At 46.3% G+C, this 26,502-nt stretch overlaps 1 protein-coding gene across 4 annotated transcripts in view; it reads left to right on the top strand.

Annotated features, from left to right (window-relative positions):
* Positions 1 to 26,502, top strand: part of CTBP2 (C-terminal binding protein 2) — a 290,386-nt gene that overhangs the window by 251,311 nt on the left and 12,573 nt on the right. The window lies entirely within an intron of this gene.

Here is a 26,502-nt window from a genome sequence, read left to right as displayed (position 1 = left end):
CCTGAGAGGTTTTCTTCCTGTTAAACTATATTTTAAAAGTAGAAGCCAAGGTAAGACAGATGGCATATGGAAGGATACGGATTAAAAATGGAAGGTGTGGCAGTTTGTAGATGTTTTGAGCTGCGTTGAGGAGGAGTGTTCACGTTTACCCAGGAGGGGATAAGCTGAGGTTACAAATATGTTAAGATGTTTCAAAGCATTGAGTGGATGGCAGAAACTTGGCTAAATCCAGGAAAATCGCATTTGCCAGCAGGGACTGGATGTGTTTTTAGGAATGACGAGCCTTCTCCTGGCTGTAGCTTTGGCTGTGGATACTTGAGTCACAAGGTGAAAGCAAGTTCAGTATTAAACTCTGTCTCTAAATGGCTGCAAATATTTTCTGTCGGTGTAGGTTAATGTCTTCTCAGGCAGCAGAGGATTATAAAGTGCACATTACAGTCCAGTCGTGTTTTGGAGCTTGTTGTATGGATAAGGCCTTAAAATAGATCATTTTGGGGTTTTTTTAAAGTCTTGCTGAAATGTGTGTTGTAATCTTTGTACCTATATATCCAATTTGTCATTTTGTGCTGAGGTTTGACACTCGCTGTGCATTCTGCAGAGCTGCTGTTCACTTTGCAGTTTGGGCAGAGGGCTTGCAGGAGGGTATCTTCTCCTGCCTGGTGTTTCTGATGGTAGAGGCAGGATCCCAGGCAGGGATACAGGAATACGATGGATGCTCATGAGCCTCTTGCTTTGGCATGGTCAGATAAGAGAAAATAAGCAACAAGATTTATTGCTGCAACTGCTTTGCATTTCATAAGATAATTATTAAGAAGGTAGATAAATTGTCCTTCCCAGGAATTGCAGAGTTGTATGAGCAGAAGGTGGTGAATGAGCACCCTAAACCCGTTGCTGTGGTGTTGGAGTGACGTCTCCAGAGATGATCCAGCTTCCCATCCCAGGAACTCCCCAGCCACAGCTCTGGCAAAGCTGCCGCTCTCTGCGTCATTGAGACCTTGTCTGTGAAGCTGTCAGGAGTGGCTTCCCCAGGCAGAAAACGTCCTGGGAGCTGGCTGCTCCTGCATCACCAGGAGCGAACACACTGAGCCATCTCAGTGGCGAGCAGGAAAAAGCCCTGCAAGGTCTGAGTGACAAACACGTGTCAGGGGGTGGCTGCTGCCAGAGCCGTCTGTGACAGCCTCGTGCTGGGGTGGGAGGGCAGGCAGGGAAATAAATAGTCCAGGTCAGCAGAGCTGATGAGGGCGAACTGTGTCTCACGGTCACTGATCAGACTGCTGAATCTCCGCCCCCAAAATGTTGCATCTTCAGCTTATTATGTTTGCTAGTATTTTTATTACATGACTTAATTTACATTTATTTAATCCAATGTTTTAGTTTTAAAGCAGTTGGCAGATAAGAAGTCTTGTGTTTTTCTTGTAGCTAGTCTGGACTTCTCCCAAACAGGGGCTGGTCCAGATTTCTGTGTCTGGTGCTGGACTTGGGGAATGGTGATTCATTGCAAATATGTGTCTTGGATGGTTTTTCAAGCTCTAGTTTACACATGAAGATGTGAAAGCAAGTGATCACAGAGGGGAAGATGCTTCCCGTGGGGATGAGAAGCAGGGCTGCCCCACAGAAGCTGGGTAGGTATCATCAGGAAGGAGGAGCAAAATTACTTGGCTGTAAAATTTAGTTGAAAGCCTGACCTTCTCCTGAGCTGGGAAAGCCAGGCCGAGGGCAACTGCCCTCCTTGGACAAATCGTTCTCTCCAGCATGAAGGGGATTCATCCTCTCTTTTATCAGCTTAGAGCCCAGCTAGAAATGCCTTTCACTGTGATTAGCCCAGCTCTGCTTATACTCTAACACTTCATTGTGATGCCTTTTATTGGTATTTTCTACCCTGCAACAGATAAAAACTGCGTTTACCACACATCAGCTGTGGGCTGAAACTCTTCATGTGGGCAACCCCAAAGTGGAAAGGAGATAATCAGGAGCAAAGACTTGATAGTTGTTCAAGGGTGGTTAAAAGAACCTATCAAGGATGGCTAAAAGGGCAACATTTGCCCATTCTTTTAAGCTATTAATTCTTTTAAGCTAATTAATTTAAGCTAAATTGCCATAGGTTTCTCTGGGCAGAGTTTAGCAAGGTGTTTCATACACAACATAAATTTCCTGAGCATTTGCTGATGTTGGTTTATTTTTTGCTCAGTACAGTGGATGTTCAGAAATCAACTTCAGGTTTTCTTCCCTGTGTTTTCTGATTACAGACTGCAGCATGTAATCACAATGTGTACATGTAAGGCAGCTCAATTAACAATCCAGACTGAAACAGCACCAAAGGAAGCTCCGTGTGCTGAATAAATCTGATTTAATTTGCACATTGACCTGACAGACCATAGCATGGCCTTGGAGCCATTCCCAGCTAGTGTGTTACTCCAGGTAGAGTAAGTGAGCACTGTGTTCACTGACAAAACCATGGAGTAATCATCTTAACTGGGATCATAACTTCCACACAAAAATACAGGTTGAGATAAAATTGGAGTCACCAGAACTGCCCACCTTAGTTGGGTGAATGGCTGAAGAACAGAATGTGTGAGAGATGTGCTACCTTGATATAGCACTGACTATCTTGGCCAATATGCACATACAAATCACTGAATGCAGAGAATACGCTTTTAAAGTACTTTTTTAGAGGTTGAAATACGCTTTTTATAATGGTTTTATCAAAAGCAATATAAAGTGTCAAACTCATTCCAGTTGCAATTCATTGACTTTAGTGCCGTGGCAATGAAAATGAATTTGGCCTGTCAGAGGAGAACGTGTTGTCAGATGCTCAAGTGTTGTCATCTTCAATTTACACTTTTCTTTCACCCTGTGTCTCTAGTTCTCTAGCATTGTTAGGACTTTCATATATCCAGATCATTCTCTGACTATATTTGCTGACATTTTTTTTTTTTTTTAGCTTTCTCATAAGTAGTTTCCATAGCTACAAACTTCGTGTTCACGGAGGGGGAAAAAAAAAATTTTAAAGGTTTCTGATCATTATTGTATTTAAAACATTTTTTATATTTCTTCTCCTTGTCATTCTCATAGCGTCACACTACAGCCCAGTTTAATGAAAATGCTGCACAACTGAATAGCCTGTTATTTTAAAAGCAAAGTAGGTGCTGTGCTGAATCTTTGAAAAGCAGAAGACCAACATCATTAAGCCCCTGATGCAGAGTAAATGTTGCAGATGTAGAACTGATGTTAGTAAGGTTTATAGATGGCAACTGGCAGTCAAGCTTTTGACTTTTGCACCTAAATAAAACCTGACATTAACAGTGTTCTGCTGGCTTTTGGTAAAGAAAGCTAATTTATAATCTCTTTTTCTGCTGTTTGTGGTGTTTTGTTAAAGATGAAGTGTTGCTTCTGGGGGTGGGATTGATGGGTGTTGTTTTTTTCAGTGTTCAGTTTGACCCCTCCAGCAGAGAGGTGCTGAGCAGGGCTGCCCTGGCTGAGTGCAGCCTTCGGAGGGCTTTGGACAGAGGGGTTTGGCAGAGTGGGACCCTCTGTGCCAGAGCAGCTTTGTTCAGGGAAACGGGAGGTTTCACGGTGCCCATGCCTGGCCTGGCCAGTGTCCGGGGGCCTTGCCTTCTGCACTCCCAATCCAATTAGCCACTTCAGAGCAGATGGAGAGGATTAGTGCCCGGCTCTCCTTCCCCCGCCCTCTCCCCCAGTGCAGAGCGTGTTGGGGCCAACAATCGGCTTAATCGTGTGTCCCATGGCCCGGCACAGCACGGCCCTGACCGGGCAGGGCCACCCTCTACCCCTTGAAGGTGGAAAGCTTCCAGCTGCAGGGCTGGCACAGCTCGTTCTCCAGCATGATGGCTCCAGTCTTGGGTAGTTTGGAAGCCCTTGACCTACCGTGATTTGCCAGGCATAAATTCCTTTTTTTTGTTTGCAGAGATAGTGTCTGCACCACGACCACCAGAAGCGTGAGCCAGGTGTTCCACATTTGAACAGCCAGTGCTGGCGCTGCCAGTGGTGGAGGCTTCTGTTCTCATCCCTCCTGTGGCATTCCCTCTCTCATTCCCTCCTGGGAGCACCCCAGGCCTTGGGGTGCACTTCAGCCAGCAAATGTTGGGTGGCCAAGGGCAATGACCTCTTGCCTTGTCTTGAAAGCAGAGGCAGGCAAGGAAGGGCTGGGAGAAAGGTGACAGTATAGTGCTATTCTTGCAGCTCCCAAAAGCATCTTACAGATCCTGGGAAGAGGGTGGTTTAGGCTCTATAATCTGAGAGACAAGCAGGTTGTGGTTGTAAGAAGGAAACCAGCAGGGCTTACTGAATGGTTAGAGCTGGTGGAGATCCTTGGTAAACGCTGATATGAACAGCCAGGATGGCATTCTCATGTTTTATTTATATATGCAGAGATGTATACACGTAAAAATGGGGAGAAAAACTCTTAAAAATATAATCAGTGTCTCAGTCGTTATCCATTTGGATCAGTGCTTCTTCAGCCTTCATTTTTTGCCAGAAGTGACTTGTTTTGGTTATCAAGCAATTTATTATTTCCTAGCTTGTCATACTGGCTTGGCAAACAAATAAGCAGATGAGATTTTGCTTAGACAGCAAACACAGTGATAAGAAATAATTTAGGGTATGCTTGTCGTGAAGAGAGTCAGAAAAAGAGGGTCAGGACTGAGGTCTCATTGAAACATTTGGCATACACTTTCCAGATGTTGCAGTGGTATCTCCAGGTGTGTTACCTCCGTGCCTGGGAACACTGGGAATCATAGGGTGGTGGGATGCAAGAACCTGGTGGTGCCCCCCTGCCTTCCTTGCTGGTCTTCTTAACCTTAACACATTTCCTGCTGCTTGTTCTAACACTGCAAATCCCTGAGCGGTTTCAAGCTGCCTCCCACACACTCCCTTACTGACCCTGTAGATTAGCAGCCTTTTCTTAAGAGTGGCCCAGTCTCTTGATGAAGTCTCTCACTGTTACCCACTGAGTGGAAAAAAAACCACCAGAGATGGAGATGTCACACACAGTCATTTGTTGTATTCTCTGCCTTCCTCTGAATGCTTTGTTATAAAGGTTTAAATGAATGTTCAAAAAGTAACAGTGGTTCATGCAAGTGCATATATTTTGCTTTGTTGATGAAAGGAAACTTGATTAATATTATGGAAGATAAAAGAGACTATTCAGTGTGGACAGCAGAGAGCTTGTCAGTATCTAGACTGTCCTGTTGGGACACTGAAGTAATCAGGAATGCTGAAATGCAGCTTTAGTCATCCCACCTGGCCAGCAATTCCTATTGATCTTTCCTATTGGGCTTTTTCTGTCTTTGAATTCATGTTGAGTGGCCCTGCATGAGAGTGGGAGTTATCTTAGCAGCTGAAACATTTGGCTAAAGAATCCTAAATTTCCATTTCATTCTTGTCTGCAGCAGTTGTGGCTCTGTTTCATCCACAGTCAGGGCTAAAAGGTCCAGAAACCAGAATTACTAATAACCGATAACACCAGTGCAACGCTGAGCAAACCTGTCACGCTCTGCATTGGAATTTTTCCCTCTAGAGTTCATATTTATTCAGCAGGGAAGGTTTTCTCTGGATTTCCCATTCATCCTAAAAGCCTGGGCACTGTGCTCTGGCCAGAGGGTAGGTGAGCCAGTGGATTATCTCCCTGGGGTAGAATAAGCAAGATGCAGAGATATATCTCATGGACCAGCAGCCCCACGCTGAGGCTCATCAGCTCTTTTTTACATCAGTTTTCTGTTTCTGAAGCTTCCATGAGAAACACCAAAAAAACCCTTAACAATTCTGATTTTTGCAGAATATTTTTCTGGACAGGCAGCTTCCCAAATAGGGCAGTGAGTGAAGTTCTGCTTCCACTCGAGAAATGGTGATTTTGTCATTGATTTCAGTGGAAGGATTTTACCTTCTGCAAAAGGAAGCAGATCTACATCACTGACTTTTATTGCATTTCTTAAAATTAGATCTACAAGCCGAACACTTTCTTAAAGGAAAAGAAACTGTACATTTCATGCATTGAATACCTGTGCATTATTAAAAATAATAGGCTAGATTTATCAAAAGGGTAATGAGTAGGTTCTTTTCTCTGTTTTTCAGTGTTTTAATGAGTAGAGGAAATGTTTGCTATTTGTTTGCTTTCAGGTTTTACCAAGGAGCTCTGGAGATAATTGTCAAATTTCCAAGTGTGTATCAATATTTCATGAAGCTGTTTTCCCTCTGTACACTCACGAGTTGGGTCATTAGCACTGGGACTGTTATTAACAGGCTGAGGCAAGGCAGGAAAGGGAATTCCACCAAACACTTGAAAGTTTGAAAATTTCTGAAACGAAATTCTAGGAGAGGATTTACGGGTAAAATAAATATCAGTGATGTTGCTCATTTTCAAATATTAAATGTGGGAGGGTGTTTCTGTGCTTTGTGGGCCTGATCTGGACAACACCAAGGCTTTTCTCTGTGTGTGTGTGTTTGGATTCAAGCCCAGCACTTACCACAAATTGGGGTGTACCTTACAGAGATAGGATATCCATCCACGTCATCCTTTGGAAAGAAAAACAAATTCCACCTTTCCTACCACCAGCAAATTAAATCGTGTTAAATTATTAAAGCTCAAATGGCTTTTAAATATGGTACCAATCGGCCCTGATGTTGACTGTGCAGTTTGCTGTTGTCTATTCAGTTTTGGGTTGGTTTTGCATGGTCTTTGAGATGCAGCAGTGGTTGTGTGTTAAGAATATCATTCTGCTTTGGACATTTGCCATTTAAAAGAGTTTACATGAAATCATCATATTACTGCATTTTTTGTTTGCTCAGCCTAAAACTGCAATGTGTCCGACTGGCTTCTGCTCCTACTCATGATCTAGTCTGAAAAAAAGACAATTAAAATTATTCATAGATATGGGGACCCACTGTGCTCCTCTGTAGAGAGGGTGCAAAATTAATTGATAAATCCAGAGCGGATCCATTTGAAAGCCTTGTCCTTCTAAGGTGACACGTGGATGAGAGGAAGTTTGGGAAGTTGGTAGTAGAACTGTAGAATCATTAAGGTTGGGAAGGACCTCCAAGATGAGCAATCCAACCATTAACCTGGCACAGCCAGGTCCACCACTAAATCATGTGTGTCCCCAAGCACCATATCTCCTAAATGTACTGATCTAGTAAATATGGCTTGTACCTTGTGCTTAGCTCTGAAACTGAGTTTTTCTCTCTTGGTAGTTGTTTCGTGGTAGTAGATGAGCTTTGTCCTGGGAAATGCAGTGGGAAGTCCCGTCCTACCACGGTCTCCATCTCTGGTACAGCAGTGGGACTGCTTGAGCTGAGGCTGGGTGGTGCATAGCCATGGTGTTTTGTCCTCAGTGGTGGTGGCACTGGAGAGAGGAGTGGTGCTGAGAACAGCAAACCTGGCCATTTGTACCCATCCACTTGCTCTCCTGTGCAGCTGGCAGGAGGGCAGAGGCAGGGAGAGGGATTGGATCAGCGGGGAGAGGGACTGGCCTTTCACAGTCGAGAAGAAGGCAAGTGCATCAGCAGGGACATGTGGAAAGCAGAGCTCACAGAAGGATTGGGAGAAACAACACTGGCTCCTACGAGGCTCAGTGCTCAAGAGGTGCAGATTCATGCTGTGCAAGCAGTTTATGGTAAAGTTTATGGAAGTTGCAGAGCACTTGATGAGAGCCAAAGGAGATGCTCCACCATTCTCCCAGGGGGACAGCAAGCTGCTTTGACTCCAGGAAGGAAGAGGTGTTAGATGCTAGTAAGGAAGAGTGCTGCTGCTCTAACTTCCTTCTGCAAAGCCTCTCCCACTCTTCCCAGAACCCTCAGGCTCCAGAGCTGCAGCTGGACTCGAGAAGACAGGAGTTTGCAGTGGAGTTCCCACCCAGCTTTTGGTAGTTTTATGGTTTGGTCGTGGATTCCCTGCACCAGGTGTTTCCCCGTGATGCCCCCTGTAATGGGAGGGATCTGGCTGTACTCTGGACAGTTTCCTGGGAAATCTCCAATTTCCTGTACTCCCACTCTGGGATATTATTAGGCACACTGAGTTAATATGCCTCTGTTTGTTTAATCTGTTCATAAGGCACTTAGAGCAAAACAGTACTTTGAAGAAGAAACACATACTGAGAGATGCTGGACAGCCCAGGCAGCAGCCAGGCTGCACACACCGCTGGGCGTAGGCAAGGCTGGAAACCACCCCACAGAGTGGAAGGGAGCAGCTTTCTTCCAGTGAAAACACATCTGGAGAAGTGGGAGAGGAAGAAAGAAGGTAGGAGAGCAGAAGAAAGGGGAAAATATTGGAATCAGCAACAGTAAGCCAACCAAAATATTGCAGGGGACAGAGGGTTCCCTCAAGGTAGCCAGTTTCTAGGAAAGTATTCCATGCTTGGTAAGAACAGTGCTAGTAGCAGTCACAAAGTGTTTGTGTTCCAAGTTTTCTGTGCATTCCTCCTTTCAAGTTGGCGCAGTTACGTGCTTTGTTTGTTTGCCTCTAACTCCTGCCCTTCATGGTGTTAGAAATACTCTGACTCCAGTCCATCCGAATTCAGCAGTGTTTGGGTGTTTGGTCAGTGGGTCATGAGCCCTTGGGGTTTGAGCAAAGGTTTTCAATCAGAATTTGGATTGTGATTTAAAAAAAAAACCAAAAAAAATAAAAGCCCTCTATTCCAAGATTTCGCTATAATTTTCTCATGAACACTGTGTAACCTGTGCTTTACTGCTTTGTATCAAGCCACGTGGAGCTCCTGGCTGTCAGTGTAAGGTAATTTTGAAGATCTCTTGGAGGGATGTCGTATTCTCCTGTCAGGTTTATGGTGGTCCTTTTTTATCTCCTGCACAGAAGAGGATCTCGAGGGTGTCCTCTGAGATTTTCTTTTTGGAGCCACACTCCGAGAACTCAACCTTCCTGCTGCCATTGCTCTCCCCTCACCTGTCTGCAGTCCAGAGCCGTGCTCCTCAGCCTCCCTCACGTCAGACACCTGTGCCTCATTTCATTCTGGCTTGCAGCAGGAAACCCAAACCCCCCATGCTCAGTCCGACAGGGAGGATCCTCCTGCAGCGAGGAGCGCGCGCAGCCCTGGGAGGCCACAGCTTCATCTTCAATTACAGTGAGAGCGCCTCAAGTGCACCCCTGGAAACAGTCCATGACCCGTGTTTCTGCTTGGCCAGAGTCCTGTGCTTAGGAGAGGCATCAGCATGTTGATTTTCTGCTGCAGCCAAAGAGTGTTTTGTCCTTTTTCCTTCCCGGGCTCCCCAGGCGCTGCTGCTCCCCCGGCAGCGCTGTTTTGGCACCGAACGTTTGAATTTCCATAGCAGGATGTTCAGTTGTCTCAGCACGACAGGTATCAGCTTCTTTCTGATCACAGGTGTCAGATGCTGGTGGAAAGACAGATTCACATGTGACCAGCACTGGGAAAAGCTGCAGTTTCTCTACCTGTGGGTTTTCTTCCCTTTTCTATACACTTACTTGTCTCTGTCCCTGTGCTGGTTTGAGAGACGTGCACAGTCTGAGATGTGTCTTCTTGGAGAATTTGTTGTGCTTGGGGTCTGATCTGCTGTTTGAAAAAGCAACACAGCCTTCCTGGTTAGTATTTTCCATCTCTGAAGACCACCCACCCACCCACTGCTGCTGTGCCAACAGGGATTCTGGGATGCTGTTGAAGCTGGGTTGACTGATGCTCTGAGAATGTGCCAGTTGTCTCATGGACCACGTGTGGTTGCAGCCCACAATGTGAAATGCTTAGCTGCAATAGGGATGTCCAGGGGGTAGAGTGACAGCTCATCAAAACCAGACAGCAGTTCTCTATTTGACATCTTGGGGTCAAAAACTGTCAGTTCCTTATTTTTTACGGTGTCTTAAATCGCCTGCAGAGTGTTTTGAGCCTTGTCAAAATGAATTAATTAAGGCCAAGTCATATTCACAAGCTTGTGCTGCTCTGATTCAGCATCAGGACTGTGCTTGCTTTTCAGCCTGATAATTACAAGTGGTTTTGGAGGATCTGGGGGGCTGATAGAGCCAGTTTGTTTCTTCCAGAGCTACATGTGCTACAGTTTTTACTTGCTCTTTGCCTTGGCAGTCTGTAGCATTGTTTTCCTCCTCCTTAGGAACACAGCCAATTTTCTAATTAAGGAAACCACTCTGCAGCCATTGTGGCTGTTCATTTGAGTTCTTTGTCCATACCAAAGTTTCCAGCTCCCCAAAATGTTTGAAGTCACTCCTTACTACAGCTGGAGGAGGACAGGAGCTTGGGCTCAGGGCAGGCTCTTTCTCTAACTCTGTTAAGAAGCAGGCACTGGGCAGCACATTCACTTTGTAAGAGCTTCAAATCCACCTCTGGCTATGACAAATACTGCTGAGGTTATTTTTCTATTGGATTCTTATATATAAAAAAAAACCACCAGCTTTGAGAAATAAATATCACTTTGTGCTGGGCTTTACTGCTTACTGGGCTTTGAGCCTAAAAGGATTTAAAAGTCATCATGTTCTGAGGGAAAGTCATAGTGAGAAAGAGGAGGTGGGGGGTTGCTCCAGCCAGCTGTTGGGATTTGGGAAAAGGCTTGTCCTGACCGATGGAAAGGAGACAGAGAGGCAGCCAGGGCTTGCAGAGCTACGCCCACTGAGATTAAGACCAAATTAGAAACTCGGCTTGCAGGGGTTTATGATTTCCTTTATATTATGGCATTAATAAATGCAAATCTTTATCTTTTAGTCGCTATCCTCTCTCGTATCTTTTGGTAATGAGCACTGTCCTTAGTTCAGGCTGTGCTGATAACTGGATAGGGAGGAAGGAGACGTATTCCTTATTGTGCAGAAGTACCTGGGTGTGCTAGGAAAGAATATGGGCACTTCTTAGGGTGTACCAGCTCCTCCTGTCAGCCTGGAGCTGGACAAGAGTCCTGGAGAAAATGGCATGTTAATGCAGCACAGTTCGGTGCTCTGGGTGTTTCACAGCGAAGCACAATAACATTTTTTTCCCGTTTTGTTTCCGAAGTACATAAAATTCAGAACATATGCACCACATCAGGGACGCTCTTGCCAGTCAGTCCAGAGAAAATGCTCAGATCAGGCCTGGTCAGTCAGCCGGTAGGAACTCTTAAACTGAAAGGCAGTGGGTTTAGAGGAGATATCAGGAAGACCCTCATTACTGTGAGGGTGGTGAGGCCCTGGCACAGGTTGCCCAGAGAAGCTGTGGCTGCCCCATCCCTGGAAGTGTTCAAGATGAGTTTGGATGGGTCTTGGAGCAACCTGGTTTAGTGGAAGGTGTCCCTACCCGTGGCCAGGGGTTGGAACTGGATGATCTTTGAGGTCTCTTCCAGCCCAAACCATCCTGTGATTCCATGATTCCATTACTCCTGCACAACTTGGTTTCACTGTGGAGAGCCACAATGGCCTGGTGCTCAGCTGGGGTTGGGCTCTCCGTCCCAGTCGATCTGCTTTCCATCCTAGATGGATCCCATATGGAAGGGAGCTCTCTACTAGCCAAAATAAAGACACTCAGCAATCTGCCAGAGCCAGTTAAAGCATGTGGTCTGTTACAGGCAGAAAGAAATACAGTTTGGGGTAGAGAATACAAAATACATTTGCAAGGCATCTGAGCCTGATGCTAAGACATTCTTTCTCTCTCAACATTGTTGTTGCCAATAGCTTCTCTTGTGCTCAGACCAAAACTATTTAGGGTGGAACATTTGCTCCCTACTTTCTAGCAAGCCTGGTCACAGGAATGAAGAATGGATTCTTTTAGTGGCCGCAGCTGGTTTGAATGATCCCCACACTGAACCCATTGACTCCAGGCACTCCTCATGTGATTCACAAGGAAGTAGCAACTGGTTTTTTTGTTTGTGTGCCCGACAGGGGCAGAAAGAGTGGAGCAGTCTCAAGTTGGTTGCTTGAATCCAGGCACATGCCAGGAGGAGTTCCCGTGCACACTGTGTACCTCATGCAGCAGACGTGGTTCACCAGCTCAGTCCAAAGGCAGGAGTCAGGAGAGGGTGAGACCTCTTGCTGTCACGGGTGTTTGTGCCATATCCTCACCAACACCTCCTGCAGGGCCCCCAGAGAGCACAACAGCGTGGCTGCATTTGGTACAGATCCATCATGTTCATTCAGTGAGAGCTGGAAGGGGAGTCCTTCACAGGAGTTGTGACCCTTGCATTACATACAGAGCAACACAAAAAGTCATGAAACCCATCCATGTCAGTTGGCAAGACTTCAAACCTGGCACCGAGAGGGATTGGCACCTCTCAAGTTCTGGTTTTTCTGAGAAGCAACAAAATAGCTTGTTTTGGTAAACTCAGGGAATCATTTCCAGACCCTGTGACAAATCTGCATCTCTTCTTCTAGGGATCTCTCTGTTGGCTTTTAAGCTGAAGGAGAATCAATTTAGATTAGATATCAGGAAGAAATTCCTCCCTGTGAGGGTGGGGAGGCCCTGGCACAGGTTGCCCAGAGAAGCTGTGGCTGCCCCATCCCTGGAAGTGTCCAAGGCCAGGTTGGACGAGGTTTGAAGCAACCTGGTTTAGGAGCCTGGACAGGGAGTGGAACTGGATGATCTTTGAGGTCTCTTACAACCCAAACCATTCTAGAATTCTGTAACTTTTAATGCTGAGCGCAGCTTCTACCAAGTTTCTACAGGAGAATCACCTTCCTTTTTCCTTCTGAAGGCAAGAGGGCTTCAAGGAAACAAATGGGCACAGAAATTGTCTGCTCACAGAGAGAGGACAACAGGTCAAGGAAAGTGACCCATTTGATGGGCTGAGAGCCAGGGAGAGATTTGGGAAAACTCTTGCTGAAAGTGATGGAGGGGGAATTGGTGGTAATTACGAAGCCATCTCTGTATTCTTAAGAAAGTCAGCTGGCCAAGTGCTATGGATTTTTTGGGCACTGTATTGGATTTTTCAAACTTTATTATCGAAGGTATTAATTAGAGGAATAGATTACACTGAGTACTGAACACTTATCTCTCAGGTATTTGTGGAATGAATGCTGAGAACAGAGACGTATTTGTGTGTGATGCTGTGCAGTGCTCCTGTAGCTGGCTGTCCTGGTGAGTACCGTGTCTGTCTTCACCTCCTGGTCACAGCCAGCAGGGTGGTGTCGCATCAGTGGCAGCTCTTTTGTGAGGGGGTTTGGGATCCCCAGGACCCAGGCATGATGTAGGATCCTTGTTGCTGCAGGACCTTCTTTTTCAAGACCACAGAGAGCTCTCTCTCTCAGCTCACTCAGTTCATTTGGTATGTTTTGTAATCTGCGTGATCTAATCCAGTGTATAAACATGTAGACAGGGGTGTGATGCATCACCATCCTTCTTTGCCAACTGCTTCCCACTGCAGGGCAGGAAACTTTGTCAACTTCCTGAAACACTCCCTCTCTTCCCCTGCCTTCTTCCCAACAAAGAAATGAAACCTGATTGGTTCATTTTGCCGTACCTCACTTTGGTGGGTTTGGGGCACAATTTTAAAACTTTAAAAAAAAAAAACCAACTCAATTAATTGAGAATAACCATATGTGTATAACTATGGCTCTTGGGTTGATAGGTGATAGGTTTTATCAAACCAATAAAATAGTGAAAACAGTCAGAGGAAAATATCTTACTGCAGTGATACCGTTCAGTGTGATTTACAGTTTTGTAACTGTAGGCAAACGTGAAATATTTTTCACTGTCTTGAGCATACGTTATTAGATAAACCTATATCCTGAACTTACCTGCATCAGCACCGACTTTCTTCTCTGGGATAGTGAAGAGGCATAAAGATGAAGACATTTTCAGCCCATGAGAGTTAACGTGGTTTCAAGAGCAGTCAGTTTCTCTGCAGTCTGGATTTTATTTGTCTCTTAATGTGCTGAGGATGCCTCATGAAAAACATAGAGAAAATACAAATCTGGGCAGGAATTCTTTGTTCCAGCATCCTGTTCTCCTCCCTTTAGCTCTTGTGGCATTGCTGAGGTTACCCCCTCCCATGGGGGACAAGGACAGGGCTGCCCTGTGCTTTGGTGAGGTCCCTCATGCCCCACTCTGTGGCCAAGGGGGTGTGTGGTGGATTTTGAGGGCCCCTAGAACACAGCCTGGAGCTTGGGCAAGCTGCTTCCCAAGGGAGTGGGAGGGTTAGGAATCAGGGAGTCATCCGTGGTGCCCCAGGGTGGTGGTCAGACCTCTGTGGGGCCCCACATGGTCAGGGGGGAGGTGGGTGTTGAACTGCCATAGCACAGGAACAGCTCGTGGTTCTTGGAATTGAAAAATAAGGATCTGCCTGTGTGTTATGTGGATTGATGAAGATGAAATGTGCTGTATAAATACATCAGGAGTGTGATCGTGCCGTTATCCCTTGGGCTACTCTGGCTCGCAAGGAGAAAAGGTTGATTTGTGTTTGTAGATGATTTCCCTTGCTCTACCAATGCTCATTTTTGTTTTAGTACAAAACCCAGGGAGTGTGTGTTTCTTTTGCTCAGAGATGGAGCAGATTAGCAAAGATTTTTCTAGATTATTGTAGTTTAAATAGCTCTAGTTTAAGATGTTTCATCTATCATTACTTGTTAGTGATACTGTTTTAAACACTGATGATAAATCAGGGAGGTTACAAGCTCTATTACCCAAGGAACTGTGTAATATTTGGACACTAAACATGGTTTCCATAAACCAGAGAGCTGACAGGGCTTAGTGCCCTTCAGCTGGCGTGAGAGAGGGGGAGATGGAGCAGCTGCAGGGGTAGTATTTGCAAAATGATGGGGCTTTAATGTTGTTTTGGCTTGAACCCACCCTGGGTGCACAGGAAAAACTCGTGTGGAAACCCTTGCTGGGGTGATCATCACTTGTGCTGGTAGATGGAGGGTCCCAGGGTGAACGGGTGCTTTTGGTATCAAAGATTTGGTGGTGGTGTTCAGCTGGCATTGCCTGACCCCCCTGTCTTAATTTAAGATGTGAAATGTGTGGCTGCGGGTTATCACTAATCCACAGAATGTTTTTAGGGTCTGGCATGAAAGAAAATGTTTGGTATGTTTCTCACCCATTCCTGGTGCATGTTCTTCATCCAGGGCCCAAGAACAGACTGGATGGAAAGATCTGGAGAGGTTTGCTTCAGCCTCCAAAGCTCTTGAGAGGATGGGGAAGGTGAAGTGAGTTGAAGGCACAACAACTTCCTCCCTGGTCCTTACTTGGAGTTTCCTTCCACTGTACCAAAAGAAATTGCACCTGTGATGTTATTTGAGATCTTTTTGGAAGAGTTTTGGGCTGTTCTGGCCATGTTCAGGTCCAGAGGCTATTGTCCAGACCTGCAGCCCATATTTTGCAGCCAGGCAGGAATGCTAGAGGCCAGGAAAAGCTTGATAAAGAATGGGAAAGTTAATCATTAAACTTTTGCTATCTTTATTTAGCCTGGAAAACTGAAGCCAGACAAGGTTTGCAGGGAGAGATAATACCGTTTATTAGACCAGCTTGTATGGTTAGAAAAAAAAAAAACCACACGTGCTTCTGGGACCATGTGCTTTTCTTCAGATCTCCACAAGTGCACATTGCATTAAAAATAAAATTCATTTAATTTTCAGAAGGTTCAGAGGGTATTTGAAAGAACTGAATTTAAAAGCAACTTGCAAAAAAAAGTATCTCATTGGGTTTCATTTGATTTTGGACGCTTTAAGAAAGATTTAATACCCCCTGAATTACAAAAGGCTTTTTTTTCTGGCTTGAAGTTTACTCATAGAAACCTGACATCTGTGTACCAAGGGGTGGTCCAGCCCTGGCACAGCTGCCCGGGCAGAGGTGGAGTCCCCATCCCAGGAGGGATTTAAAAGCTGTGCAGATGTGGCACTTGAGGACATGGGTTAGTGGTGGCCTTGGCAGGGCTGGGGGAACGGTTGGATTTGATGATCTTAGAGGGCTTTTCCAACTTAAAGGACTCCGTGATTCCAGAAAGTCAAAATTTCTACATTCAGCCTCAAAAGTGTGTTCTTTTGTGCACCTGAAAAGCTTTGTAACTCTATGGTCATGCTCTCATTTCTTGCTGAAATACCTACAAGGCCCTTTTGCAACTTCAAGATGCTCTCAACAGCCAGGAGTTATTGGTGAGCAGCCAGTGAGACTCTACAGAGCTGTAAAGTCAGAAATGTTAAGAAAATTGAGTTTAATATACAGAGTTCTCTGCTCTGACCACCGCTATTTTTCCCCTCGGTGTAAAAAAAATATGTGATTAAATGATAATATTCTGGGAGTTTGTAAATAATGAGTGTACTGCTATTAATCAAGATAATTTCTCTGTTCCAGAAGATAAGATGTTATTATTAATAACATTTCCAGCGAGAGGTTTTGTGTGTTCACCCTGACCTCGTGAAATCTTCAGCCTGCAATCCAGTTTTTTGTTGAGTGTTTCCTTTTTTCTTTTCTGAGTGCTTTTTTTTTATTATTATTTTTCCTTTTTTTTTTTTTTTTGATAGCCTTCTACATCATCCAGTACACCAATTTAAAATTCCCTCAATCCAGCTTAGTCTCAGCTGTATTAATGCATCGCTCGAGGGCACAAATAGCTAAAAAGGGCTGTATTGTGTGGCATCTCTAAAATCTTTTTTCAGAGAAGTTGGATGAAGAGATTGAGGTTTCTCGGAGGGGGGGGGGGGGGGTTATGGGTTGTGTGGGTTGGTTTTTTTTTTCCCCAGCTGAGTGAGCAGCCTTGCAGGTGGCTCAGAAAGATGTCAGGGCAGGAGATGCTGCTGGACCCCCCATTCCTTGAGCTTTCCAGTTCCTCTGGGAAGGAGGCTGCAAACACAGTGTGGGATCCTTCTTCATTTTACTGATGTATCTGGGAAGACAGCTTTACAGCAATGTTGAAAATAATCAAATATATTGGTTAGGGAACATGGGTTGAAGCAGGAGTGAGTTTCTCTTCAATATTTTTCCTAGGACATTACACTTAGAGCTCTGTCTTCTTAATGTGGTCATGACTGGGAAATACTGCCTGAGGTACAACCAGTCTTTTGCAAAAAAACCCAGAAACTACTGGGATTCATAGAATCATTGAATGGTTTGGGTTGGAAGGGACCTTTAAAGGTCATCAGGTCCAGCTCCCTGCATGAGCAGGGACATCTTCACCCAGACCAGGTTGCTCGGAGCCCCACTGGGTGAAAAGCCTCCCTCTGTAAACTGTTCCTCAAAGGATAAAATCAATTCTTCTGTACATCTTTCCAGTGCTGTTTGGTGCAATTATCCCCTTTATCTAACCAGGACAATGCACCTTCCTGTGTGGCACATCCTGGATAATGTGCCTGGAGGGAACATCAGCCCCATCCAGGGAGCTGCTGCTGTTACAGGACAGCGCAGGCTGAAACCATGGGATGAGCTGGAGCACGTGCTTGAGCATTATCCTCCTCCATGGCTGGGCTTCCTGGTGACCTCAGCGACTTCCCTGGGTGTGAGGAGAAGGGCCAGGAGCTGGGGAGCTCAGGGATGGGCGTTCTGCCTCCAAGGGACCTCCCACCCAGGCTGAGGCCACACTTGGGATGCAGAGGTGGTGAAGCACAGACTTTGTTTCCTGACCCTGGGAGAGCAGGTGGGGTCTGGTGGTCGCTGCCAAGCCTGGAGTTTTGTTTGCCCTGTTTTTATGGTTCTGTGCTGCTTTAAGTGTCAACAAGAATATAATGTGTGCCCTGTTTGGTTTTTTTTTAAAGTGTAACCATGATAAAATCCTACGATAGACTTGTAAAGCATTAGTTGTAAAAGCAAATCAACTTTAATAGCAGGTAGGTTGTAGTTAAGTGCTTTCAAATGTTAGTATTTGGGGTTTTTTCTCACTTAGTTATAATCCAGTGCTACAGGGAAGTGAGGGTGTTTATCTTAGGGAAATGAGTGGGATTTGCAGGCATTCATCACCTCCCAGGACTTTCCAGGGTTATTCCCTCACTCATGTACTTCCCTTTTGCCATCCTTTCTGCACTAAGAGGAATTGGTCTCAAATTCATTCCTCCAAGAGTGATAGGAGAGCACAGAGGAGCACCAGGTACAGACTGGGATGGGGAAAGAAACGGGGGAAAAGTGAAGTGAGAAACAAGGACAGCAAAAGCAGGAGCGTTTTTTGGGCTGGAGAAAAGCTGGAAACCATGGCAGTCCTTGGTCTTTCTCTCTGTGCTGAGGTTTCCTTCATTTATTCTTCGCTGTGGAAGTGGGGTGGGGATGTGAGAGAGGAGAAAGTTATCCAAGGTCCCATGCCCTCAGCAGAAATGTTCCCGTTCGTAGGCTGAGCGGTGGCTGTTCCGGTCTCCAGAAGGGATGACCTTGCAACGGGGTCGCTGAACAGACGGTTCCAGCTGGGCCTGTGAGCTTGGCAAGGGCCCAGGAGCTATTTTAATAGGTCTTAGAAGGGACGAGGCCTTGGCAGGACCTGTGGGTTTGGAGTGAGCTCACCGTTTTCCCTCCCGTAGCGAGCGAGCATCGTGCAAGCTGTGGAAGAGCCCCCCAGGAACACACATGGTGTGGCTCACAGGGCTCAGGGACAACCCAGGGACAGCCCATGTGCTGCTCTGTCTGCCAGAGCGCGTCACTCAGTGCTCCTGGCTGGAAGCTGCTGTGCCTTTTATCGCTTTGAATGAAGGCGCTGGAGATGTCCGGGTGGATTTGAAGGATTGGAGCCATCCCTTGCCCCAGGCCGGGGCTTCGGCTGCTCCCTGGCCCATCTGCAGTGTGTGCAGGAGGAGCTGAGGCAGCTGCCAGCCCTTCTTGGCGCTCTGTGCTTGGCCAAAGGTTGCTTTGGGGAGGCTCCTACAGTCAAGCTGGGCTCTCACTGAAGGCTCCCGCACTGCCCTCATGGAAAGAGCATGAGCTAAAGCCTGGGCTGGATCCTCGATGGGTTGTTGTCCCTTCTGGCTGTAAAAGAGAGACTTCAGATGACAACAGCTACAGGTGGACATGGAAATGAGGTTTTTTCTTCCAAAAGGCTGCCTGGGCTCCTACCCCAGCAATTAGGTCCTGTTTCTCCAGAGACAAAATGTCCTACGACACTGTCTCTACCCTCCTGTGGGGTCTAAATAGGAAGCCCTGTGTATATGTTGCTTAAAAGATTGAGGGCACTTTTCTGTCCAGCTTAATGGGTAGGACTAATGCCAGTGGTTAACAGCATAATTTTATTCCTGCAAGTATCTCCCAGCGTGGCATTTTCTTTGTTTTCCACTCAGAATCTCTCATTATCAATGTGCAAACACAAGTTCCAAAGGTGCTGGTGGCACATGGACAGCTGGTGTGATTGAATCCTTCTCACTTCCCCAAACTGTATCCAAGTGCTTGTTTTGATAGTTTACCTTTTCTTTTTTCAACTCGAGGGAAATTCTCGGTCTAAACCATAGGGCTGTCAGTGTTCTGTCTGTGTGATAAGGCCAAATTTGCCCTCCAAAATGCTGGTACATTGTGGACAGCCCTGCTTCTGGTCTGGTGGGGGTCTCAGGCAGCAGAATTCCAGGCTGTCTCCATGCCAGCACTGTCACTGCTGGTTGACAGGCTCGTCTTTAGCCTTGATTTCTCTGTGTCATATTCCAAAACATCTTTACAGCCTCTGAATCCCTCAGGGCAATTTGAAGTCCGAGCAGCCTCCTACCCAGATGGCCAATCTCAGCAGCTCTCCCCTGGCAGCAGCATCCTTCTCCTTGGGTTTATTTATTTATCTATTTATTTTTTTTTTTAAAAAAAGAACAAAACAAAACAACCAAAATCCAAAACAATGAAAGCTGTCCATTTCCTGAAGCAGCTGAACTGGTTTTTTTTTACTGCTGTACTTTGTTTCTGTTTGGATAAAAGGGAAAAGATAACTGGATAAAGAGGATAGGGAGGGACCCTTAGGAGAGCTGGCATGGGATGTTGTCCCTCCTGCATGATGCCACGTGGCTGGAATGTGTGGCTCAGAGGTGAACATCACACCCATGAAAAATAAATGATATACACTGCAGCTGAAGTGGCAGCACGGGAGGGAGTGCTGGATAATGTCAGGAAAGCTTTCCACTGAGCACCAGGAATTTGTTTCCAGCACCGGGCTGGGTAGTGGAGCACACTCAAGGAGAATTTGTTGGGATTTTTGCTGCCTTCTCCATATTTTTTTAATAGGAGCTGCAAAGCTCAGCCCTGGTCAGTGGGACAGTCTGAGTGTCCGTGTGGTGTCTGAATCATAACCACCACACAGACCCTAACTGGATTTTTCCCCTTTTTCCCCATCCTTCTCTTACAAAAAAAAGAACACAAGAAACCAAACTCTTCTGAACAAGCAGTTTCTCTCCCAGGTGCTTCTTTTAGCTTTCTTGGTAGCATCCCTCACCACCCCATATGGCCTCTCCATCTGCTCTGCTGTCTCTCTCCTGTGCCCTGGCAGCTCCCACTGCCTCCCTGGTTTTGCCATCCCATCTATCCATCCATCCATTCCCTCCTCTTCACTCCTGCTCCTCGGGGTCCCTGGAGGCCCTGGGGCCCAGTGCATCCCTCAGGCACCCCTGTGTCCCATCAACCTTGTAATGCCATGAGGAGTTTCACCTTAGACCTTGCTTAGCTCCTCTTGAAGTCACTCCTCAACCCACCTGTGACCTGGGGAGGAGGTTGGTGTTCGTAGGCACGGATTTACCAACCTGGGAATAACCAAAACACCCACAGTTTGATGTGTAGCACAGGCCATGTATTAATATTATTATTATTCCATTACTCTTTTATTGCAGTAATACCAGTTTATATCCTTGCAGCTGTATCTGGATGAGATTTAGTTCATCCCGGAGATTACTCCATAGAAAAGTGCTCCAGAGTTCTGGAAAGCTTTGTGCCTGGCTTTTGTGCCCCAGAATTGCAGCCCTGTGGCATCAGCAGTGGGTTACACTTATCCCAATGCTTTAATGGGATGCACAAAAAGGTGGTGTTTCTGGTGTGTCTGTGTCTCCAGGAATTCAAATAAGGGTAAGAAAATACCTGGTGTATAATATATATATATATATTTATATCGTTTAACTGAGCATTTCTTTGTGGCTGCTGTGTCTGTGGTTCAACTGGGGACTGTACCCACGGTGCTTCTGTCAGCTAATGAGGATATTGTTTTATACGGGAATTTCCTCTGAATTTTTAAAAATACTTTCTTGAAGGAAGCCCTGAGAAGTTATCTGAAAAGGGAACTGGCCAAAGTCCAGCTCCTGCGTGCTGATGGGAGGAAATGCGCTGGGGAGGTCAGAGCTTTGCTTTGTGTCAGTTCAAACACCCAGGGCTCCTCTGAAGGAGAAGATTTTGCAGTCTTCCCCTGGTAGGATCCTTGCAGTCTCAAAGATGCTTTGCTTAAAAAATAATAATAATAATAATAAAAGAATGCTGTGATTATTTATAAAAAAACAAGGCATTTGAAGTCACTTTCTAAACTTGCTGTGTATTTGTGTAGCTTCTGTCTGCACAGTACCAAGTGCCTCCAGAGTATTTGCAATCAGAAAAAACAGTAAATATCTGTTTGTTGGGGTTTTTTCCCTAAGTGTGAGATAAGACTTGTGTCTTACTTCATTTTTACATGTGCATTTATTATGAGAAGCGTTTCTTAACGGGAAAAGTTCAGTGAAAGGAAGAGCATCTCTAGTGGGCATGCTGTGGTGGAGGAGGAGGATGGTCCTCTGGGACCATCACAGTGCCTTCCCAAAACATCCCTGTCCTCACAGAGACCTTCATTGGCACCTTTGCCACTCATCTTTTCTGCTTGCAGGTGATGCAGCTCAAAACCCCATCACCCCCTCGTGTTATCTGTGACTACAGGGGGGAACCCCAGAGGTTTCCCCTCCATGTTCCCTTGAGACAGGATCAGCCTGCCATGCAAAGGGTGGCCCTGGGCCACCTTGGAAAGGCACTTTGGGACCCCTGCTTTCCACCTTGTAACGCAGTGGTGATGGCTGGGAAAGCAAATCTGTGGGAAATTTGAAGTGCTCAAGCAACGGCATTGTACTTTCAATGTTGTACTTTCAAGCGAAAGATGTCCCTAAATCACCTTGTCCTGTACTGTGAGACTGGATTTTACGGAGACTGACAGGTCCTTGGACATCAACGTTACAAATCAGTACCAGTTTTGGATAATGAACCTATGTTCTCCTTATTCCTGCCCCATCCTCCAGTTCCAGGATGCTCCTGGGCATCCAGAAAGCACCCAACAAGGTCAGCAGGACCCCTGTTTGCTAGTGGGCCACGTGTGCCAGTGGACTGCTGCCCATTTCTCCTGGGTGTTTTCCTTGGATCAGCCCTAGGTGGGTCACACCCTGCAGTCTGCAGAGAGGAGGGATGATGGAGTTGGAACCAGCAGGATGGTGATAAAACAGTGCTGGAGTAACACCATGGAGATGCAGCACTGATGGTATTAAAGGGGAGTGAGGTGCAGATTTTTTTCTTGTTTCTTGGATGAGGTTTTGTTTGTAGTCGTTGCTGCCTCTGGCAATGACAATGGCAACTGGAAAGAGGGAAAACCAACTCCTCCAACAACTGCTCCAAACCACGAGCCACTCCATGCTCTGGAGATGGGGCATTGCACAGGTACAGCCTGCCCTCCTTCACCATGTCCCACAGCAGCACTGCCCTACATCCTGGAGGAGTGTGAGATTGGGGTGATAATCACACAATCATAAAATAGCCTAAGTTGGAAGAGACTCAATAGGATCATCTAGTCCATCTCCTGGCCCTGCTATAAGAAACCCACCATGTCCCTGAGAGCATTGAACAAACACTCCCTGAGCTCTGTCAGGGTTAGGGCTGTGACCACTACCATGGGGAGAGTGTTCCAGTGCCCAGCCACCCTCTGGGGGAAGAATCTTTCCCTAATATTCAACCTAAACCTGCCCTGACACAACTCCAGCCCTTCCCTTGGGCTGCTTTTACCTATTTGGGACAAATTGGGCAGGACCAGGAGATGAAAGTCTCCAGGAAGATGTGAATCCTGCCAGCAATCGAGTGTGATTTCTGATGCTCAAAACCAATTGATTCACACATCAAGGAAGAATTTGGCCCATGGTTTCTGGGTGCAGCTGAGATCAGCACAGCCCTGCTTTCCCCAGTGCTTTGTGTTTGTTTTTGTGGTGCTGCTGCTCAAGGCTATCAGCCTGTTTCTGGAGCCTCCTTCAACATGCTCTGCATGGAAAGGCATGTTTCATTTTTAAGGGGAAAAAAAAAAAACCCAACACACAAAAAAACCCCAAACAAACATAAAACGCAGCGTGGCACAGATTAAATCCATTTGAGACAACTTGAAAAAAACCTGCCGTATGTGCAAGTCAATAGGAGGAGGGGAGTGGAAGGGGGAAAAGCAACTGTGACATATACAAACCCTTTAGTGTGCATAGCATAGGATTTTTTGGCTGGCACTCACATGATTTTATTCAAGGGCTGGGAAAGAACTACGATTAGTTAAAAGCTTCGGCAAAGTCTGGAGGGAGTGCTCTGAAGAGTTGGGAGCCGCGCAGAGGTGACTGTAACTCCTCTCGCAATTTCAGACCATTCTTCTGGGGCTCAGGACAAAAGCCTTTTCTTTTCCCTCCGTGTTCAAAGAGACATTTGTCTTGAGATGTTGCAGCTGTGGGCCACGGGATCGCTTGTTTGAAGATATTCCCTCGTAGACGAAAGGAGAGGCAACGCACTGAAAAGTGGTAGTATTTTATCGTGTGTGGGTTCCCCCCCTTCCTCCTCCCTCCCTCCTCCTCCACTGCCATGTGTGGTTTTTAATAAGAAGAAGAATGTGGAGGCAACATTTTCCAGGCAAGGGGAAATTTCCTGTTTCTTTTCTGTTTGTTTAATAAAGTGTGTAGTTGACTGTAAAACTGTAGCTACTTGGTTGCGAGCGGGTAATTCAGGCGAGTGTCAGGATCGCTTCTTGATGCACTTTTATATACTGCAAGGGAACATGTTTAAAGCCTCTTTTCTTTTTTTTTTCCCTGGTTTTTTTTTTATTTTATTTTATTTTAATGCTGCGTGGCGTAGGCAACTGAGATTAATAAGAATTAGGCAAATGGCTTCTGCTTTTGTTTCGGTGAGATAGTACCAGCCGTCTTGCGGTCACACAAAGGCTGCCATTTAGCAGGGAGCACTCCCTAATTCTCTTGGCAGGGGTGCCATTGGGATCGGATACAAGTGGGTGGCAAAGGGGAGGAGCGGCAGGAAAGGACAAGCAGGCTTTGTGTATTAAAAATGAAACAAAAGCACTTTATACGCGGGGCTGCGTGCAACAAGCGGCGCTGCCTGTGAGCCGGGGTGGAGTTGGAGTTCTCTGTGACTGCAAAAACCTTGCTTTTTTTTGTTGTTTTGGGTTTTTTCCTTTTCCATAAACCCTTCCTTCTCTCCCTCTTCCTTTGCAAGCTCTCCCCTGCACTGCTGACCAAGGTCTGCGGGCGGCTGAAAACGCCTAAAGAAAAATATGTATTGAACAATACTTGCCCCAACTTTGCAAGAACGGCTTGGGGGGGTTTCTCAGCAAAAATCAGCTTCAGATGGCGTGGGAGCCACTGCATTTGGGAGGCTCTTGGGAGGGAGAGCTGATCCCACCCCGGCCCCAAGGAGAGCTGGTTCCCTGCCTGCGCAGAGGTGGCGATGCTTGTGGTTTACACAGCATTGTACCCTCAGTGGAGCGGACTCAATGTGTGGCAGAGCAAAAGGGTTAATGGCTGTGATGTTGGATCAGAATTTCGGGGGGCGTGGCTGGCTGTTTAATTACTTTCTGATCCGTGGCATACCTCGTTCTTAACGAAGCGGTTGCATGCAGAACAAACGTGCTGTATGAGCCAAGGTGTAAGAGGGAGCAGGCTGAGTGTAGCTTGGCTTTCTCAGCCCAAGTGTCATGGTTTGAGTGTGTTTGTGCAGGAGGTGGGAGCCAGGATGGTGAGGAATGGATGCAGGGTGGTGGAGAGGCAACGGGAGAGGCAGGCGAGGAAAACAGACCATGGTTTAAGCTGTAAACCTGCCAATGGTTTCTATTAAAACGTAATTTCCATTCATTATGCACTTCATCTCGTATTGAATTGCTTCAAAACTTTGCTTGTCGAGCTGAAGGAAATTCCCTCACTGAAGCAGGAGAAACGAGAACCGTTCCTGTGAGTACCTTGCAGGTTCCAGCCACCTCCATCCTCAGCGACTGCACTTGTGGGTGCGGGTGACGTGCCTAAGAAACCTGTGTCACCGTGCACAATTACATCCCTAATCCCAAGCAAAGACACAGATGCTGTTTCAAAAAAAAAAAAAAAAAAGAAAAAAGGAAAAAAAAAAAAGCTGTGTTTCGTTTGACTTTCAGAGAAGCTTATGTAATGGCAGTATAATAAAACCCTTATTTCGGGGCTCAGATTAAATGTCAAAGTTTTGGATAACCCGTGGTTTCCTCTTCCACGTGCAGCGCTCACAGGAAACCATCCCCATCCTCTGTGTGGCTGCTGCTCTGCCTGAGGGTGGTCCTGGTCCTGATGGGCACTGAGCTCAGGGATGGAATAGTTACCCTGCGGGGCTGGGACCACCACGACCACCTTGCCCCTGCATCAGTATTTACAGTTGTGGTGTGAGGCTGGTAGGTGATGCTCTAAGCCTTGGAGATCATACACATTAGTGAGCATTTAAGTCAGTGTTATAATTCACTCGCTTGTTAACCTGAGAAACTAATCTAGCTGGGGTATAGTGCTGCCCAGAGGGATTGTGTAAGCACTCGGAGATTTGTGCATGTTTTTATTCTTGCTTATCTGCTTATCACAAGCTTCTTTCAGTTATCCAAATCGTCTCGGCTCTCTACCCTGCCTACTGACACAGTTGCACTCCCATCTGGATGAAATGCATGCAAACATAATGTATTACTTCCAGTAATGGGTAGGAAAGAGGGAGTGAAGGACCTATTCCAAAGGTGCACATGTGCACCGCTGAAAACCTTTGGTCGGGTCTGCTGGGTTGGTTTGTTCTTCGTTTCTTTAAGCAGATTGAATGGAAAAGGAACAGAAAGCCACTGAACCCACTCCATTAAACCTGCCTGTTTCCATGGAGTTGTTTTTTCCATGTAGAATCGGTGTAGCTACGTGCTGTCCCACATTTCACGCACAGCAGTGCAGGGTCCCTCCCCTGGATGATGCTCCTGGTGCCAGCAGGGCTGGGATTCATCGCTGCGTCCCATAGCACCCGTGTCTGTCACATCTGCATCAGCTGGGGGAGATCCTGCTAATGCTCCACCCAACAGCAGTCTGGACAAAAAGGTGCATTTAGTTTTGCCTTCCAAATTTAAATCTGTGTGTTGCTCTTTTCAAAGTACACCCAAACAGCCCCATGGAGTTTCCTCAGCCAGCTTGTCAGCATCAGCACAACCTCTGCACTTAAAAGCCAGACAGATGTTGGCTGGTAGCCCTGGCAGGTTCTTGTGCTGAAGGAGGGTTTGGTAAGGACAGGGGCTTTTTGAAAACTCAAAAATAGATCCTCCAGCCTCAGCCATCTCATGGTGCAGCAGCAGAAATAAAACACCACATTGTACACAGAGCACCTGCTCCCCTTACCTGTGCTCTTCACAGAAACTGCCTGGGCAGCCAAAAGAGATAGCTGAGGTACT

The sequence above is a fragment of the Myiozetetes cayanensis genome, unplaced genomic scaffold (assembly GCF_022539395.1).
Source record: "Myiozetetes cayanensis isolate MyiCay16 unplaced genomic scaffold, myiCay2020 scf10, whole genome shotgun sequence".
NCBI classification, from domain to species: domain Eukaryota; kingdom Metazoa; phylum Chordata; class Aves; order Passeriformes; family Tyrannidae; genus Myiozetetes; species Myiozetetes cayanensis.
Note: the sequence above shows the minus strand (reverse complement) of the source record. Positions and strands in the feature narration are given on the sequence as shown.